The sequence below is a fragment of the Rhineura floridana genome, chromosome 18, assembly GCF_030035675.1.
Source record: "Rhineura floridana isolate rRhiFlo1 chromosome 18, rRhiFlo1.hap2, whole genome shotgun sequence".
In the NCBI taxonomy this organism is placed as follows: Eukaryota; Metazoa; Chordata; class Lepidosauria; order Squamata; family Rhineuridae; genus Rhineura; species Rhineura floridana.
In genome coordinates, this window is record NC_084497.1 from 10309365 (window position 1) to 10327868 (window position 18504).

The 18504-nt window shown below is 48.1% G+C and overlaps 1 long non-coding RNA gene across 1 annotated transcript; it reads right to left on the minus strand.

Moving 5' to 3' along the window:
• Positions 1–1572: 1572 nt before the first annotated feature.
• LOC133372891 (uncharacterized) lies at positions 1573–17208 on the minus strand. Its single transcript, XR_009759572.1, has 3 exons — positions 17135–17208; positions 4350–4582; positions 1573–1643 (listed from the first exon to the last, which is right to left on the minus strand). It is a non-coding gene; the product is annotated as an uncharacterized LOC133372891 (long non-coding RNA).
• Positions 17209–18504: the final 1296 nt, after the last annotated feature.

Below are 18504 nucleotides of genomic sequence, written 5' to 3' on the forward strand. Positions count from 1 at the left end.
TCGTGGCTGCCCGCTCCGGCGGGGCTGCGAGGGAGGCGCCCCGATCGTGCCGTTTGGAAAGGGAACGCCAAGCGGGTGGGAGGGGGCGCATCCGGCAAGCAAGAGCCGGAGCGCGGGGACGAGCGAGCCCAGGACCGGAGAAGAGCCCCGCGGCTGGGTCGGGCCAAAGGGGGGCCGTCTAGCCCCGCGTCCCGGCCTCGCGCTCCCCAACCAGACGCCCGTGATGGGAAGCCTCAGGAAGCAGGACCCGAGCGCAAGAGCGACTCCCGATTTCAGTTTTTCTGCAACTGGTATTCAGAGATAGGCTGTCTCTGGGCATGCAGGTTCCATTTTTAGCTGTCGTGGCTATGTAGAGCCCTGTTGGGTCAGGCCAGTGGCCCATCCAGTCCTGCACTGGCCAACCAGATGCGCATTATGGGAAGCCTCAATAAGCAGGACCGGAGCGCAAGAGCGCCTCTCCCGATTCCTGTCGGGAATGCTTTGATCTGGATTCCTGCATTGAGCAGAGGGTTGGACTTGATGGCCTTATAGGTCCCTTCCAACTCTATGATTCTATGATATCAGCTTCTTTGCAACAGGTGTTCAGACATAGACTGTCTCTGGGCATGGAGGTTCCATTTTTAGTTGTCATGGCTATGAAGAGTCCTGTTGGGTCAGGCCAGTGGCCCAACCAGTCCTCGCAGTGGCCAACCGGTCTGTGTCTGTGTTGGAATTGCTTTTTAATATGTTCTTAAACCTTCCTTTTGACAATGTTTTTAATCTTGGATGTTTTGAAAGCTTTTTTAAGAAACTTTTAAAGATGTTTTCGTGTTAATGTGTTTTAAAGTTTGTTTTTATGATGTTTTAAAGTTGTTAGTGCTTGTGTTTGCCGCCCTGGGCTGCTGCCAGGAGGAAGGGTGGGGTATAAATCAAATCATAAATAAATGAACAAACCAGATGCCCATTATGGGAAGCCTCAATAAGCAGGACCCCAGTGCAAAAGCAACTCTTCCCCCCCCCGCAATTCCCAGCAACTGGAATTTGGAGGCATTTATTGCCTCTAACAGTGGAGAGAGAACATGACCACTGTGGCTAATATCCGTTGGCAGCTTTGCCCTCCATGAATAAGGCCTCCCTACCCACCCCAGCCCATCTGGACAACACTAGCCAATGCACAGGCTCGAACAGAGTATTTGCAAACAGGTGCAGAGAGAGAGAGAGCTTGCACCTGGCGGCAGGCGCTCTCCACAGCTGTCTTATGTGCATCATGAGCAGAGCCCGTCTTGGGTCAGTTCAAAGGCCCACCTATTCCAGCATCCTCCTAAAGCTTCCAGAGGCGCGCAGCTGGGGAGTAACAAGCATCAGCCCTTCCCAACTGTTTGGCCCTGGTGACTGGTCTTTGGCGGTAGATTGCTCCTGATACTGGAGGATCTCTTCAGCGAAAAGAACAGAATGCTAGAGTGGACCGGGGGTTCCTACTACAGGGGTGAGGGATGCGCTAGCCCACGCGCTGAGTGTGACCCTTCAGACCTCTCTCTTTCTCTGACTCATGGGGCTCTTCACACACACACGACACACACCTACTTCACTGACCTTGGTCACACGCTTCTGGATTGGGAGACAGGTCGGTGAAGCCACTGGCGTCTGCATGGTTGGAATGTAGGCTGTTACAGAAAGACAAAGAGTTGCATTCATTTTTCCACCCACTTTTGCCTAAAGCCACACCAACCACTGCTATACGGCCCCCAGAAGGTTGACTGCAAGGGAATGTGGCCCTTGGGCTGAAAAAAGTTCCCCATCTGTTTCCTTCCCAAACTAAGAAAAAACACACACCCCATGCTTGAGCCTTGCATTGTAAGGGTGCTCCCTTTGATCCCTTGATCCACACCGGTGGGGAACCTCCGGCTAACCAGCCTAAATAGGCCTAATTTGGCCCATGAGGCTGTTTTCTCCCACACCCCGCCCATCTGCCTGGCTATCATGTATTACACATCCAGGCAGTTCCTGAGAAACACAGCGGGTAGCTTCTCACAGCAGCTTGCCTGGAATGTGCTAGTACTTGAAGGATCTGCTGAAGCCACAACCCCTTAAGGAAGAGCTTGAACTTGCGCCTTTCCTCCCCTCTCCCCATCCATTTTCCTTTTCTGTTGTGTCTTTGGATTCTCTCTCTCTTGATTTTAAACCACTCTTGGCTTAAGACCAGGCTGAAAAAATCCTTTAAATAAATCATATTAAATTAGCGCAAGCAATTGCTAGTCTCGCTTCCCCTCACTTTGCCAGTGCTTGGGAGACCTAATGGAGAGGGTGGAATGAGGGTCACCGTAGTGGCACAGTCCATGCAATCTGTTTGGGACAGAGTCTTTTACACCCAAGAGTGCAGTGTTCAAATCCCTGTTTCTCACACAGCTGGGCTAACCCATCGTCTTTCTGCAACAGTTCAGCCTCTCCATCTGTAAAATGGGCTCGTCAGTAGCATTTATTTTACAATCCCAAATGTGTAAAAACTCCACTTTCTTTTTTCTTTTTAAAGTAATGTTCTGGTCTTCATGAATCACCAGGGTATGTTGGACAACAGAGGGGCCATTGGGATGTTGGCATTACAACGCCCAGGCAGCTAGCATAGCCACTGGTCAGGGATCATGATGGGCAGTTGTTTAGTCCACCGATATTCCCCACCCCATATCTAAGGCCTGTCGTTGTGTGTGTAACTGCAGGACGGGGTGGTCTGGAGAAGAATACTGAGGGCCAGATACAGAAAGCTGGAGGGCCGTATTCAGTCCCTGGGCCTGAGGTTCCCTGCAAGCGTTCTTTGCCTGGTGGGGTGCAGCATCAAAGGAGGGTAGCCCACCTCCTGTTTACCCCTTTTGATTCCCTCTTTATACTCCTGGCCCCCAAGGCATCTTGCAGTCCACCCAGAGGACGTGCTTTTGGGGGCACCCTTACAGTGCAGACTCATTCAAATTCCACTCAGGTAAGGTGTGTGTGTCTTCCGCATATAAAGCAGATGCTCTACCACCATTTTATTAAAAAAAAATAAAGCAAGATTCTAGTCCTCACGATTATAATGAAAAAGCTCAAGGAAGTCTGGAAGCTGCCTTATATCAAGTCAGAGCATTGGTCCATCTAGCTCAGTGTTGTCTACACTGACTGGTAGCGACTCTCCAAGGTTGTCTCAGACACGAGATATTCCAAGCCTTACTTGGAGATGCCATCAGGGACCAAACCTGGGAGCATTTGCATAAAAGCAGATGCTGTGCCACTGAGCTACAGCCTTTTCCCAAATAACTTTGGCCATCATCAGCCCAAATACAAAGGTGAGCATTGGGCTTACTTTTGGGGTGGGACTGATTGATCTGGAGGGGAAGGGGCAGCGAGTTACATGTTTTGACATAACAGAAATTATTTTATTTTCAGAGGCTGACTTTTTAAAGGCCCAGGATGAATAAAAGGTGTTATAGTGTTCTTAATATTTCATTGTCAAAAGTATTTCTGTAATACATGAGGACTAGTTAAAGTTGCTTTGCAAATATGGGACCATGTTTGAATGGTGGGGTAAAATGCTTTATATAAATAAAACAAGCAGCACAACTTGGTTTCTCCTATACGTGCCTTTATATCACTTTTCTGAAACCACCAGAAATATACAATAATTATACATCTGTGGCTGCAGAATTAGACTCTGACAATGAACCCATTTTACAGATGGAGAGGCTGAGCTGAGACTGACAGCTACCTACCGTGGTGCTCACAGAGCTTTAAAAGAACCAATGCAAAGAACTTTGCCCTTTGGCTCTCAAGATTTCAGACAGAGAGAGAGAGAAAAAATAAACAAACTGCCTTGTTAGATTGCACAGATGGCACTGTGGCTTCTCTGTCAATTCTCTGAGGACTCTGATCTTTTTAGTCTATTGTTAATTACCTTTTAACTATTTTTATTGATAATTTTAATATTTCTTGTAAACCGCTTAGAGGTTTTATCACAATCAAGCTGTATATTTATATAAAAACACTCAAAATAAAGAATGCATCCTGGGGAAAACAAAAAGGTTTTGCCCTTGATGACTATACTAGTTATTTGAGAACAAGGAGCAAACAATGGGTTGTTTCCAGCTATGTCTTACTCAAAGGAGACCTATTGGAATTAATAGGCCTACGTTGGTCATGTTGATTAATTTCAATGGGTCTACTCTGAGTAGGACTAACACTGGCGACAACCCAATATACACATTTTAAATTTTTGTGTTAATTTTTGCAAAAACAGCCCTACTCAGGGTAGACCCATTGAAATTAATGAATGTGACTAACTTAGGTCCTTTATTGACTGCATTTTTGCCACTTTTAAATGCCAAAAGCAAATCAATGGTATAAACCTGGGATGGCTCCCATCACCATCCCTGACCATTGGCTATGCTGGCGGCTGAAGCTGCTGGGAGCTGGAGGCACCATCTGGAGGAAGACATGACGTTGGAGATCCCTGGCATCAGATACAGAGCAGGAACAAAAAGGAAAAAGCCCCAAACTGAAGACAGGAAAGAGAGACAGGCTCTAGTGCTGAGTAGATTTATTGTATGCTGGACGCGGTTCAGAATTTCTCCTTCAGGAGCTAAAAACATAAAAACAAACTAAAATCATTGTCGTGAAGACAACACCATGGTCTTATATATGTTAGGTCCAAACCCAACACGCAAGCCGTCACTGTCTACTCAGCTCACATCCACCCGGGAGGGTGCGGAGTTGAGAGCAATAACCCACTGCCAGAGGCCAGGAAATAACACACAATATTACCTTTGCAAAGGGTACTTTTAAAGACCACATTCCATATGACTCACTTTGCATACATATTAAAATGTTATTATGTTGTATCCTTAAACATTAACATGAGACTGACACCTTATGAAACTACTGTGCAGCTCAAAGAAAACAAATTCTTGTGCTAGCCAGCTACCACATAAAACTCTCTCACTCTCCCCATGAAAAAGCGAAGATAATGCCCTATACTGGCCAGTGGAGATCTGTTTTCTTTACTCTATCCAGCAATTCAAATTCTTCGTCCAGCTCCACAAATACGTAACTTGGCTGACTTCTGTAACCACTGAACATGTCAGTCAGTCACTGTAAGTACCAGCTGGATCAGTCGAGTTTGTTAATGCAGTGATTGTCCAGCTGGGCTGATTCATACACTCACAATGGACACCAGCAGCATTTGAGTTTGGTTGTGTTTAGTGTGGAGCTGGACAAAGAAAATTCTGAGAAGTGCACATTTCAAAGGAGAGCTGGGTGTCAGTTCACGTATCGGTTTGGAAAGTGCAAATTTGGTCATCAGTTTGCCTTTAAATGCAAACTGAATCCTTTCAACTCCATCTCTGGTTATAAGACATCCCCCAATCCCCGTCTGCGCTAGGCCTTTGCTTTCTTGACTATAAATCAATTTTTTTTCTTTTTGCCCTTCCTATTTGTAAAATATGTATTAAAAAATCTGCAAGAGCCTCAATCGCTCTGCATCAGCCCCGTCATCGGTCGCTGAACCTGCTGCAGCTCAGGGATCTACATGATCCCACGGCGTCACTGGGGCTTAGGTGCAACCTAGTTGCCTTGGACACCCTCGCTTGTTGCCAGGCTCCCTGGAGGGGTTGAGCTGGGAACGGCTGTTTTTTTTTTTAATTGCCAGGTGCCTTTGCAATTAGAAATGCAACTCCAAGGCCTGCTCCTTCTCCCCAGCAGGGAAGGGCCTGCTCTCTCTCATCCCTGGGAGAGTGCCAGGCAAGACAGGCCTGTGATGGATTAAAAGGCTCTGGAAGCCTGCCTTTCATTTAGCGGCCTCCGCTGGAAGCAAAAGGGAGGGTGCTGGCACCAGCTTCTGCAAAGGGGGCCCCTGGCCCGGGTGATGGATTGGCCAAGTGCTGGGATCCAGATGTCGCTTGAAAACAGGGTGTGCAGTGCTGGGCACATGGTTGGAGATCCAGCTGTTTTAACTCTTGGGGGGGAGTTGCAATGCATTGAAAAGCAGTTCCCACCCCATGTGCGTTCACATGGCGGTGTGGACAAAACCGTCCAAGAAACCTCTCCAGGCAGGACGGTGTATTAGTTCAGAGTCACAAAGGTGTACTTTATAGTCTTGTTGAGGTGCTGTCACAGCAGTGTTTTGGCGGGCAGACATCTTTGGACATGAGCAGAATGAAGGCCACAAACCCAACCAGGCCTGCTTACCACAGTGTAAAGTATTTGAAATAATGCACGTTGTAATCTAAAGGGGGAGGAGATCCCCTGTAAGACCATCAAGCCCACTGTCTAAAATTACCTTAGAGCACCACCGCATCTACCATCTACACCAGAAGAGCCCCGCAGCTGGACAAGAACAAGCTTGCTGGATCATGTCAGTGGCCCATCTAGTCCAGCATCCTGTTCTCACAGTGGCCAACCAGGTGCCTGGGGGAAGCCCGCAAGCAGGACCCGAGTGCAAGAGCACTCGCCCCTCTTGCGGTTTCCAGCACATGGTATTCGGAAGCATACTGCCTCCATCTATGGAGGCAGAATGTAGCCATCATGGCTAATAGCCATTGATAGCCTCATTACCCTCCGTTAGTTTGTCTAATCTTCTTTTAAAGTCATCCAAGTTGGCAGCCATCGTTTCACTAGGTGCTGCATGAAGGACTTCCTTTAGAAAGGTTAGAATCAGGATTTTCCATGCTTTGGTTTCCTCCTAAAACTCCTAAGCTCTGCCCAAATGCAATTACTCTGAGTCTTAGTATGGCAGCCAAGAAGGGAAACTCAGCAAAGGAAGTTCCTTTACCAGCATGATGATAATGATGGTGAAAAACTGCCTGAATGGGCTACAACCTCTCTCTCTTGTTCTATCGTTCTAGGTAAGTGTGGAAGGAGGAGGGGGTGACACAGGGAGATAGTCAAAGGGGTGGGAAAATCCTACCTTCTAGGAGGTGGCAAAGTTCAAAAGGCTACAACTTCCAATGCAAAATGAGTGTCTGGCCTGCTTAGAGAGTGGGAATTCCTCCTTCATTTAGGAAAGAAAACAGTCTTTGTCTTAACCCATAAGGGGGAAAAAAGCCCCCAGAGAAAGAGAGTGGGATGGGTGGTCCTATGCACACAGCAATTAAAAAAAAACTCTTGTGTTTTTCTTTATCGCTCTAGGGCTTTCTGAGTCAGTTATGCAGGCCCCAATGAGTGAATTGCAAGCCAGCCTTTATTAGTTCTTACTTCAAAAAGCCAAGACAGGTTGTGGGGAAGGAGAATTCTGTAACTGCTGAAGAAGAGACAGTGAATCCCAGTGATAGCATCCCATCTACATCATCAAGCAGTTTGGTAGCAGCAGGAGATAAACGTGGAGCCACTGAACTCAGTCATTCCAGCAATATCTCTTGACAGTGAGAAAGGACAGTCAAAAGGTGACAGTGATAAAGAAGCAGAAGGCAGAATTCTAGCCTGCCCAAATTATTCTATAATCTGTGTCTCTCATGAAGGGACCCTGCACTTTTGAATTTGCCACTACTCTGCTGGTTTTAACCCTGTTCTGGCACACAGCCAATGGTCTTGGGGGAGATCTCCTCCCCCTTTAGATGATAATGAAGACACCTGCTTCTGGGCATGCACAAAGGGCTTGCTTAAACTCAGCATAACAACAAACACATAGATAGGACATTTCATGTTGGGGGTGTGGCAGTATAATACCTTTCACCTTGCAAGCTAAGCACCCAGCACAGATCTGGTGGTTAAAAATAAATAAAAGAAGCATCTCAATAACAAGGAAAGTCTGAACCAGTCTGTCCAGCCGTAAAACCTGTCCCTGCCCACTAATTATGGGTTTTCCACAGAACGTGGGCAGGGCTTTTCGAAGGCTCCAATTAGGACTTGGGACTCCCTTGCTCTAAATGAGCCTCTCTCAAACATCTTGCTGTGCCATCACCCCTCACATGTACACCCCATGCCCATGAAACCCACGCTGGAAAGCCCCCAAGTGACTTACATTTCCATGTGCTAAAAAACGGGGGGGGGTCCTGTTTGTTTCCACGTCTTCCTCTTTCCCATGGGATGCTCTGCAATTACTTTTATTTTTATTTTGTGGAGCAAGAACGGCCCACAGGCTGACAGCCCTGAGATGTCCCACCCAAACTCTTGAAAGTCTCACAGCCTTCAGCAAACCTCGCTGTTGTCTTTCAGGGTTTTAATTTCCGTCTCTTTCTCTCATTGCAAATTTAAAATTATTATGACAAGATGCCATGGGAACCCAGCAAATCTGCTTAAGGCTCTAGTTCAGATCCCCATCCAAAGCTGTGTGTTGGCAGCTTCACAACAGGCAAATCCATTCTTCCCACCCCCACCCCACATACATGAGGAACATCTGGGGCCCTCCAGATGTTGCTAGCCTCCAACTCCCATAATCCCTGGCCTTAGGCCATGCTGGCTGCTGGGGTTGCCATATTCACAAGTAATTGATATTTTTATGGGATTTGGGAGTTGAATCGCAGAGCTGGAAGGGTTCTGTAAGGCCATCAAGTCCAACCCCCTGCTCAGTGCAGTAATCCAAACTGAGATGGATGATGCCTATGAATCCTCTTTGCAGCCTCTGATCTGGGCTCTGCAAAGGAGGAACCCTGCTCTACTGGTCAGACCAGTTCCATTCATAAGTTAAGGGATTCAGCCAAGTCTGTCAAGTGCCTCCATTAACATGTGCAAGGATGGGCCATAAGACAACATCCTATAAGACACCAGAGTCTCCACTGACCTTCTTTCCAAGGAAACCAAAGCCCGGGTAAGCGCTGCAACCCCTGGATCCTCACTGCTTGGAGACTGGGGTGCCCACAATAATATAAGGTGCTGCTTATTTATTTATTTGAGACATTTTTTACACTGCTCTCCAAGTCAAAATAAATGTGCAACATAGTTTGCAACTGTTGATGACGAAAATTATAACCGGTTGTTTTCTGGGCCCAATTCAAGGTGTTGGTTTTGACCTTTAAAACCCTATGCGGTTTCGACCCAGTCTATCTGAAGGAGCGCCTCCAACATCATCAGGGATGCTGCCCAACAAGGTCAGCCTCAAAAGGCCTTCTCTCGATCCCATCAGTTAAAACAGCTAGACTGGTGAGGGCTAGGGAGAGGGCTTTTTCAATAGTGGCCCCCACTCTGTGGAATTCCCTCCCAAATGATCTCCGCCATGCCCCCTCTATGATGAGCTTCCGCCGGGCCTTGAAGACCTGGCTCTTCAGGCAGGCTTTTGAGGTGGGCTAGGTTTTATTATTGTTGTTGAGATTTTTAATGTTTGAATGTATTTGTATGTTTTTATTTTGTACGTCGCCCAGAGAGGCTGGACAGGCAGCCAGATGGGCGACTAATAAATTTAATAAATAAAAATAAATAAATAAAAACAACAATAATAAATCAATATAAAGAGCAATTAAAACTAAAAAGCAAAACCGCAATTGTCTTTTCCATTACTATAACTACTGCTGCTACTGCTAGTAGCAGACCTCATCACCCCACCTTTTCTGACACCAGAAATTCACAAGAGGATGCATGGTTCTCTCCTGTGACCCCATTTTATCTTCACAACAGCCCTGTGAGGGAGGTAAGCCTCAGAGAGAGAGTGCAGCTTCCTCAAGGTTGCCCAGTAAGCATGACATGCATTGCCTCATTGCCACTTCTTGATGCTTCTTGCCCGCCACGCGTGCAGCCTGAGGAATGAAGGACTTCCTGTGATCCAGATGGCCATTTTCACATCAGCTTGGTAATAAGCCAAGTGCAACGAGAGACTTTATTTTAATTTTAATCGTTTTTTGTCCTCTTTTGTTGTTGGTCAGTTATATCAAAGTGTTCTTATATGGGTATCTGTTTTAACCAGAAATAAAAGTTCTATGTTATATAAAGATAAAAGGTAAAGGTGTCCCTGCACTTGTAGTGCGAGTCATTTCCGACTCTTAGGGTGACGTCTTGTGACGTTTGCTAGGCAGACCATGCATATGGGGTGGGATTGCTAGTTCCGTCCCCGGCCTTTCTTTACCCCCCAGCATAGGCCGGGTACTCATTTTACCGACCACGGATGGATGGAAGGCTGAGTGGACCTCGACCCCTTTTACCGGAGATTCGACTTCCTCCTTCCATTGGAATCGAACTCCGGCCATGAGCAGAGCTTTGGCTGTGTTACTGCCGCTTACCACTCTGCGCCATGGAGGATCTTCTATATAAAGATACCTATAAATAAAGTTTATGCAAAAAAAAAGAAGATGGCCATCTTCTGGCTGGACACAGCAGTCAATGCTTCCAAAGAGAAACAGCCTCCTTGAAGGCCAGCAACCGTCCATCCTTCACTCCCCGCATCCCAGTGGGGAGTACATAGGAAGCTGCCTCTTACCAAGTCAGTCCATTGCTACATCCTAGCTCAGTATTGTCTACACGGACCAGCAGCAGCTCTCTAGGGCTTCAGTCAGGGGACCAGGAGATGCCAGCAGGGACTGAACCGGGCACATCCTGCGTGTGAAGCAGGGGCTCTACTGAGCTGGCCCTCTGCTCCAGGGCTCCAAGCTCAGGAACCATGAATTGCAATTTCCTGTCAAGCACAGTCCCGCAAACAGGGGTTTTGCTCCTGGGCACAGGCCTCAAACCTCTCTCTGAGGGCCCTGAGTGTTCCTGGGTAGAGAACGGATTTGGGCAAACCTGAATGAGGTGTGGCTGATCTGGGTTACTGCGTTGAGCGTTTGAGAGAAAAAATGATGGGTTGCAGCCACTGTTAGTCCTACCCGGAAAAGACCCATTGAAATTACCGGACATGGCTAACTTATGTCTATTCATTTCAGTGGGCCTACTCTGGGCAAGATTTAGCTGGTTACACCCCTACAGTTCCTTTATCTACAGCTGATTGGGGGTAACTGGAGAGGAACTGGAATGATTCGGAGCAGCAGGATCTGTTGGGGAAATCAATTGAGGGGATACGAGACAGCAATCCTAACCCCACTTACCTGGGAGTAAGCCCCACTGAATTCAATAGGACTGAATAGGCGGGGTTAGGACTGCACTGTTTCTGGACCGAGATAGCCTGACCACTGTTGCCCATGTACTGATAACCTCCAGGCTGGATTACTGTAATGCGCTCTATGTGGGGCTGCCCTTGAGGTTGGTCTGGAAGCTGCAGCTGGTGCAAAATGCGATGGCGAGACTGCTCACTGGCTCAGGGTACCCCCAACATGTCACCCGCTGCTGAAAGAATTGCACTGGCTGCCCATTTGCTACCGGGCCAAGTTCAAGGTTCTAGTTTTGATGTATAAGGCCCTATAAAGCTTGGGGCCTGGATACCTGAAAGACCATCTTACCCCTTATATATCCAGCTGATCACTGCTCTCTGCAGGTGAGGGCCTCCTGCAGATACCATCTTATGAGGAGGTCCGTTCCGCACAACATAGGAAACGGACCTTTAGTGTGGCGGCACCGACCCTTTGAAATTGCCTCTCCTTAAATATTAGACAGGTGCTGTCTCTGTTATCTTTTTGGCACCTTTTGAAGACTTTACTCTTTCAACAGACCTTTTAAGTAGAGACCTTATCCCAGTCTGCATCTGTGATGGAATTGCTTAAGATGTTTAAAAATATGTTTTTAAAGTTTTTAAAAAATATATTTTTAAAGATGTTTTAATATATTTTAAAGTCTGTTTTTATGATGTTTTAAAGTGTTTTTAGTGCTTTCGTTTGCCACCCTGGGCTCCTACTAGGAGGAAGGGCGGGATATTAATTAATTAATTGAACTAATTTGAGTGTGATCTACTGGGAACAGGGTGCAAAGGAAGGGAAGAATTTATCTGAGGCAAATTTGATGGAAAATCAGTTGCCTTGCCAGTAGTTTGATATTTCCATTCTAAAAGTTGTATCTCTGCATCTCGATTCGCATGTGCAACAGTTGTGCCTGTGGGCCCACACCTTGAAGTTTTCCAGTACCCAGCAATGTCCTCGCTGGCCAGAATCGCTTTTCACTCTTGCTTCCTAACACGGGTCAGCTGCCTTCACAAGTGACGCATGTCACATCCCCTCCCAGAACTTTGGAAAGTCTCATGGAGCCCCTAAGAGAGTTTGCGCTGGCCTACAAGCCTCTACCAGAGGATGCCTCTCTCTGCTCTGGCTTCGACCTGTTTTCCATCTCCTCTGAAAGGCAGACCCTGTGGATTTTCCATCCATTCAACCTGGGTGTGTGCTGCTCCATAGGATTGAAGCCAGCTGCTGAGGCCGGCTGGCCAGCCAGCCAGCTGTGATACAATCCCGCATCCACCCAGCCCCACAATGGGCACGCCCGCTCTGTTGGCAAGGCATAGGGCAGGCTTCCTTGGATGGAGACAGAGGGCCCTACAGCTGCTGGGGGAAAAGCTTATTACAGGCAGGAAAGCTGTCAGGGCAGGACTTGGGGGCAGACGCACCCTGAGGACGAACAGGAGGGCCCCCAAACGCAACAGAGCTGCCCTGCCACTTTTTGAAGCAATGCCATCTATAGCAGGGTGGGGAACCTCAGGCCCATGGGACAAATGTGGCCCTCCAGACCTCCCTATCTGGCCCTCAGAGCTCTCCCCATCCCACACCCTTCATCACCCACCTTGCATGTTTTTGCTTAGCACGTTTGTGGTCCTTGGCCTCCGAATAATGCTTCTGGATGGAGGTTAGAGAACAAGCCTACTGTACAAGGGTAGCGTCATTCGTGGCTCTACCCGTTTTTGCTGCTGGCCCACCCACCATTGGCCTGCGGCCCCTGAAAGGTTGCCGAGCATGGAATGTGGCCCTTGGGCTCAAAAATGCCCCACCTTTCTAAAAAGCCACCCCACCCCTGTAAGAAGAGGGGCTTCCCAAAACACATTGCTGCTTGATGCAAACCAAACAGTGCCCCCCACCCCGTCCTCCTAATTCCACATACAGAAACCAACCAGAGCGACAGCCGTTCATGTTTTGTCATGGCTCAGTGGCAGATCACCTGCTTGGCATGCAGAAGGTCCCAGGTACAATCTCTGGCATCTCCAGGTAGGGCTGGCAATGTCCCTGTTACCCTGGAGAGCGGCTGCCAGCCAGTGCAGACAGTATTGAGCTAGATGGATGATCTGACTTAGCATTAGGCAACTTCCTCTGGTCCTAGCGATGGGGATGAGGCTCTCTCCTCTACCACACCTGAGCACCGCTAGATTCGAGGGAGCAAGGCAGGCCACAATGGCTGAGCCCCCGGCTGGCTTCGGCTTCCACTGCTTCGCCGTGCCCCCTTCTCAACAGCTGCCGCCTGAGGCGGCTGCCTCACTCTGCCTAATGGTGTGGTGGCCCTGCCTAATGGTGTGGTGGCCCTGCCTAATGGTGTGGTGGCCCTGCCTACGACCACTCCAGAGTCTAACAGCATCTAGCTTCACCACCGCAGGGCAGAGGGCTTTCGGCTTGCCATGTTCAACGCCAAAATGCCGGCTTCCAAATTTTTCAACCATCCAGGTTCTCAGGTGCCTTTAGCAGAGGGCAGACAGAAAACCAACAGGCAAAGCTTTTTTTCCTAGCATAGAAGAGAGGGAAAAGCTTCCACCAATGAATCTCTGCCTGTTAAGACACCCTTAACAACAGTGGAGCAGGGGCATTTTTTAGAAGAGTCTTGCTCAATCAGGGCCATGGCAAGGCAGTATCCTGTTCTCAACGTTGATCAGTTAGATGCCTCCCAAAAGTTCACAAGCCGGGCACAAAAGTGGTTTCCAGAGGTAGACTGCTGTTGTACATGGAGGTTCACTGCACTATCCATCTTGGCTAATAACCATAGTTAAACCTATTGCTTGTTTTCCATAAGCCCGCCTAATCCCCCTTCTTTTAATTTTAAAGTATCTATTTCTATTATTATTATATACAAACTATTTACTATCTAGTCCTATTTTAATAAGGATGGTAAGAAGAGTTCTGTCAAGTCAAACCAAGCCCCTCCCTTTGTCCTTACCAGCAGCACTCAGAGGTAGCCTGTCCCTGAAGAGGGAGAGCTTTGCAGGGAGATAGACTGCCCCTGGAGAGGCTCCACTTGGCTGACACAGCCAAAGGCCAAGGACAGACCTGCCCTAGACATGCACAGATCACAAAGAACTTACACACCACCCTTCCAATAGAAATATATATATTTATATAAATGCAATAAATAAATAAATGTGCAGGACAGTCTACAATAGAAAGTGTAAGTTGCTGAGGGTGTTAAGAGTGTCTATTGCAGGAGGAATTTCTGAAGAGTCTTGTGACACCTTAAAGGCTAAAGTAGGAACATATCTGCTGGATCAGGCCAAAGCTGGGCCCATCTAGACTGCCTCCGACAGCAAACATAGCCATGCCTAGTAGCCGTGGGTTCCTTTTTCCTCCACAAATTCCCAATTTTTTAAAAAATTACAGAAGCAAAAGCTTTAGGGGACTGCCGGGTGGATCTCCCCATTCACCCAGCACAGTCAACTGGCCACAAGCGCTGAAGGAATGAATGCAGATTTGTTAAGATAAAACATGCCTAGTAGGATTGTGTCCAGCATTAGTCATAGGCAGAGTAAACCCACTGAAATTAATGGATGTGGCAAATTTAGGTCCTTTAACTTCTGTGGGTCTACTCTGACTAATGCTGGATACAACCCAGTAGCCCAGTTAAAATATCATTATCATATTTAGCAGCTGATATCCAATGTTAGTCCTACTCAGAGTAGACCCATCAAAATCAATGGACTTCCTTTTACATCAATGGGTCTCCTCCGAGTGCGATGGATACAACTTATTTATTACGCTTATCAGTCACCTGGGATTGCATTCAGCTACATTCTCCTCAGAGTAGACCCACAGAAGTTAATGGACCTAAGGGAGCCAAGTCCATTCATTGCAATGGGTCTCCTCTGACTAACGCTGGACACCACTTCTTATCCCGAATGTCTCTCCTTTCCAGGACAAACAAATACATGCAAATACAAAAATATGCAAAAATGCAGCCATTTTGAACCACTTAACATTCTGGTGAAGCCCTCAATAACAATTTACAAAGCCAAACTACGGGAGGGCGCTTAAAAATGGGGAAGGGGCAATGCAACCCCCCCCGTTTGCACGCAAGCAAGCAAGCAAGCACGTCTGCAGAGCGGCGCGCGCCTCCTCCTCCCCCGCACCAACCCCGGGCTCTGACGTCACTACTGACGCGCCCCCACCGCCTCCTCCCCCTCGCCCGTGACGTGCGGCAAGCCGCTTTAACCCCTTCCTATCCAGTGAGCAACGCATCATAGAATCAGCCTTTCTATCTTGCTTGCAGAAATGTAACAGTTGAAGTTTCCACTGCGCGTCAGCATGGGAGATGCTTCACCTGTTGGATTCCCTCTGACAGCAAGGTTTGCCACCTTTTACAATCTTGGCGCAGCTCCTCTGCCTTTTTAAGAGCCAGAAATTCGTCAGGTGAAGCTCCCCCTGCCCACATGGAGATGTATCTTTTGAATATCTGCCTGTCGCCTAGCTTTTAAAGGCACAGGAAGACTGTTAGGATGGAAGTGGGAGGAAGATGGCAAACCTACACACCTTTTTCTTTTTTTCCTGCCTTGCAGGGGTTGCCAACTTTTTTTTATGCCCCTCTTACAACGACTATCCCTGCAGGCCTGACTGACAGATGTTTAGCAAGCAAAGATGCTCTTGCGAACCACCCCAGCGCTGACACCTCGCAGGCAGCACCCTCTTGCAGGACCCACCAGAGATGATGGTGGCAAAGGTACCCAGCCCCCAAAGTCAAGCTACAACCAGAGGTGTGGTCGTCCAGGGTCTCAGGAGGGAGGTCTTAGACCCCTTACTTTTCTGGGAGCAGGGCCCCTATGTCTCCAGCATCCTGCAAGCCAATCAGCATGAAAGGGGAGTGTGTTAGCCACTGAGAAGAATCTTCTAGCATGCTTCTTTGTCCTTTCCTGCTGATTGGAGCCAATCTGAAAGGAATTGAGTCAGCCACTGAGAAGACTCTTCTCATAGCTAACATTATCCCCTTTCATGCTTATTGGCTCCTAAGAATGGCTGTTGTTATAGGAGAAGGCATTAACAAGGATCTCACTCTCAACCCCTCTGCAAAAAATAGGTGGGGGAGGGGTGTGGCTGTGACTAAGAGAAGGGGACCCTGCACCTCTGAATTTGCCACTACACTGCTGTCTACAACAGCCCTCAAGGCTGGCCAGATCAGGCAGAAAAATCCCCAAACCACTTTTTCCACCTGAGCAGAAAAAAATGCAATAACTAACAATTTGGCGCCTTTTCACGACACCCCACTCTTCCTAACAGGAGGGCCGGTCCCGGCCTCTTGCATTTCATCACCTTTTTGACCCTTCTGTTGTTTACAGCGTTTTCTTCCACCCCTGCCCATGTGTTACATGAATACCCTGTGGGGCGGAAGGCAGGGGAGACCAGCAATAGGCGGCATCAGAGCCAATGACAGGCGGAGCCACCCCCTGACTGCCCATGTGTAAGAAGGCTGGCAGGTGGGGGCTGGCGGTGGGCAGGCTGAGCTTGGTGGGGCAACTCCCCGGCCGCCCCCAGCTGAACAGCCTCCAACCAATCATGCATTTGACAGAGTAGAGTGTAGTACCCCAGAAAAAGTTCCTGCCAGGATAAATGCCACCAGATGTTGGGGTGGGGTTGTTGTTGGGGTTTTTTGCCTTCATCTGCTTAGTCTCCCCCCCCCGTACCCTTCTGTTAAATTCAAGGTTGGCTTAAAAAGAAAAAGAAAGTCTGTGTTCGGTTAAACTTCCTTCTGCCTTGCACGAGAAGCGTGTGGGGTGGTGGTGGTGGGTTTACCAGCTTTCAAAGAGTTAAACTGGAGTTAGTACACATGATCCCTTTGGCTAAGAGGCCCCTGGTGGAGGCTGACCTCAATGGGGAGGAGGAGCTGGGGGCCAAGATTCAAAACACACATGCACACACACAGGCCTCACAGCTGCTCCTCTACGCCCAATGACAGCAGAGGCCTCCCTCTCCTCCCGGTGCCAGGAAAAAATAGAAAGGAAGAAAACAAGGCCAAACTGGTGATTCAGCTCCCAGCAAAATGCCAACATAATATACACCCAAAGCCCTGCCGGTTAAAAACCTGCTACACCACACAGCTGGTGCTGCTTTTGATTTAAATGTCTCCCCAGTGCAAATCAGTTTCCTGATCCAGTTGAGGCTCACGCCCTTACCTCCTGTGGCTTTGACAGCGAGGCAGCAGACAGAAATTCACAGGCTGAATGCCCTAAACGCAGCAACACTTCTGTCTTAACTTTGTTGGCTTGCGCAAGATACAATGACGGCCACTTGATGACTTGGAGGGCTTTAAAAGGAGGAGTGTGAAAAAGACAAATAATTGGGTGTTGCAACATATTAAACCAGAACTGTCACTAGAAGCTAAAATGATGAAACTGAGGTTATCATACTTTGGATGCATAATGAGAAGACCTGATTCACTAGAAAAGACAATAATGCTGGGAAAAACAGAAGGGAGTAGAAAAAGAGGAAGGCCAAACAAGAGATGGATTGATTCCATAAAGGAAGCCACAGACCTGAACTTACAAGATCTGAACAGGGTGGTTCACGACAGATGCTCTTGGAGGTCTCTGATACATAGGGTCGCCATAAGTCGTAATTGACTTGAAGGCACATAACAACATAGGGAAGAAGGCTATCTGACTAGTGATGGCTAGGACATAGCCGTCATGGCTAGTAGCCACTGTTAGCGTCATCTTCTGGGAATTTGTCTAACCTCCTAAAGCCGAACATCAGGAGAGCCCTGGAGCTGGATCAGGTCCAAGCGGGCCCACCTAATTCAACATCCTCTTCTCACAGTGGCCGGCCAGACCAATGGGAAACCCACAAGGAGGACCTGAGCGCAACAGCAACTTGCTCCACTTGTCATCTCCGGCAGCAACTGGTATTCAGAGGCATAACTACCTCTGATCATGGAGGGAGAACATAGCCATTGTGCCTAGTAGCCACCGAGCGCCTGGATCCTCCAGCTTGAATTTCTGGAGATGGCTTCGGGTGGAGGTCGCCCTTTCTGGGTCTTTTTATTCATGGAGATGTTGTTGTCTCCCTGACACTCTAGTTTATTGGGTTCAGCGCAGACAGCTGGCCCTAAAGACACAACACAATGCCCCCTGAAGCAGCAGAGCCCACCATGTGCTCCTGGCCACTCGTTCTTTGCCTCCCCGAAATAACTCCTGGGAATCAAGGACAGCAGATGGCGGTTGGGAGGTGGGAAGGAAGATCACCCTAGCAGAGCCTCCAACGTCAACCGTGCATGTTGCCTGTGACTGAGGACTTAACGGGCTTGCAAATTCAGGATGGATTTAAAATGAAGCGGAACCTTTGTGCTCACAGGAAGGGAAACTTGGGCTTTCATTTTTAAAAGGTCATGTTTCTAGCCCTTATGGAGGTAATGATAGCTTTGCAGATGGGTGTATGGGGGAGAAACGCTCACTGCATCTGAAGAGGTGGAGGGGTAAGCTGAGTAAGATTGCCACTAGGCTATAGTTGCCAACTGACCTGCTCTTGAAAAAGCAACTTGATCTGC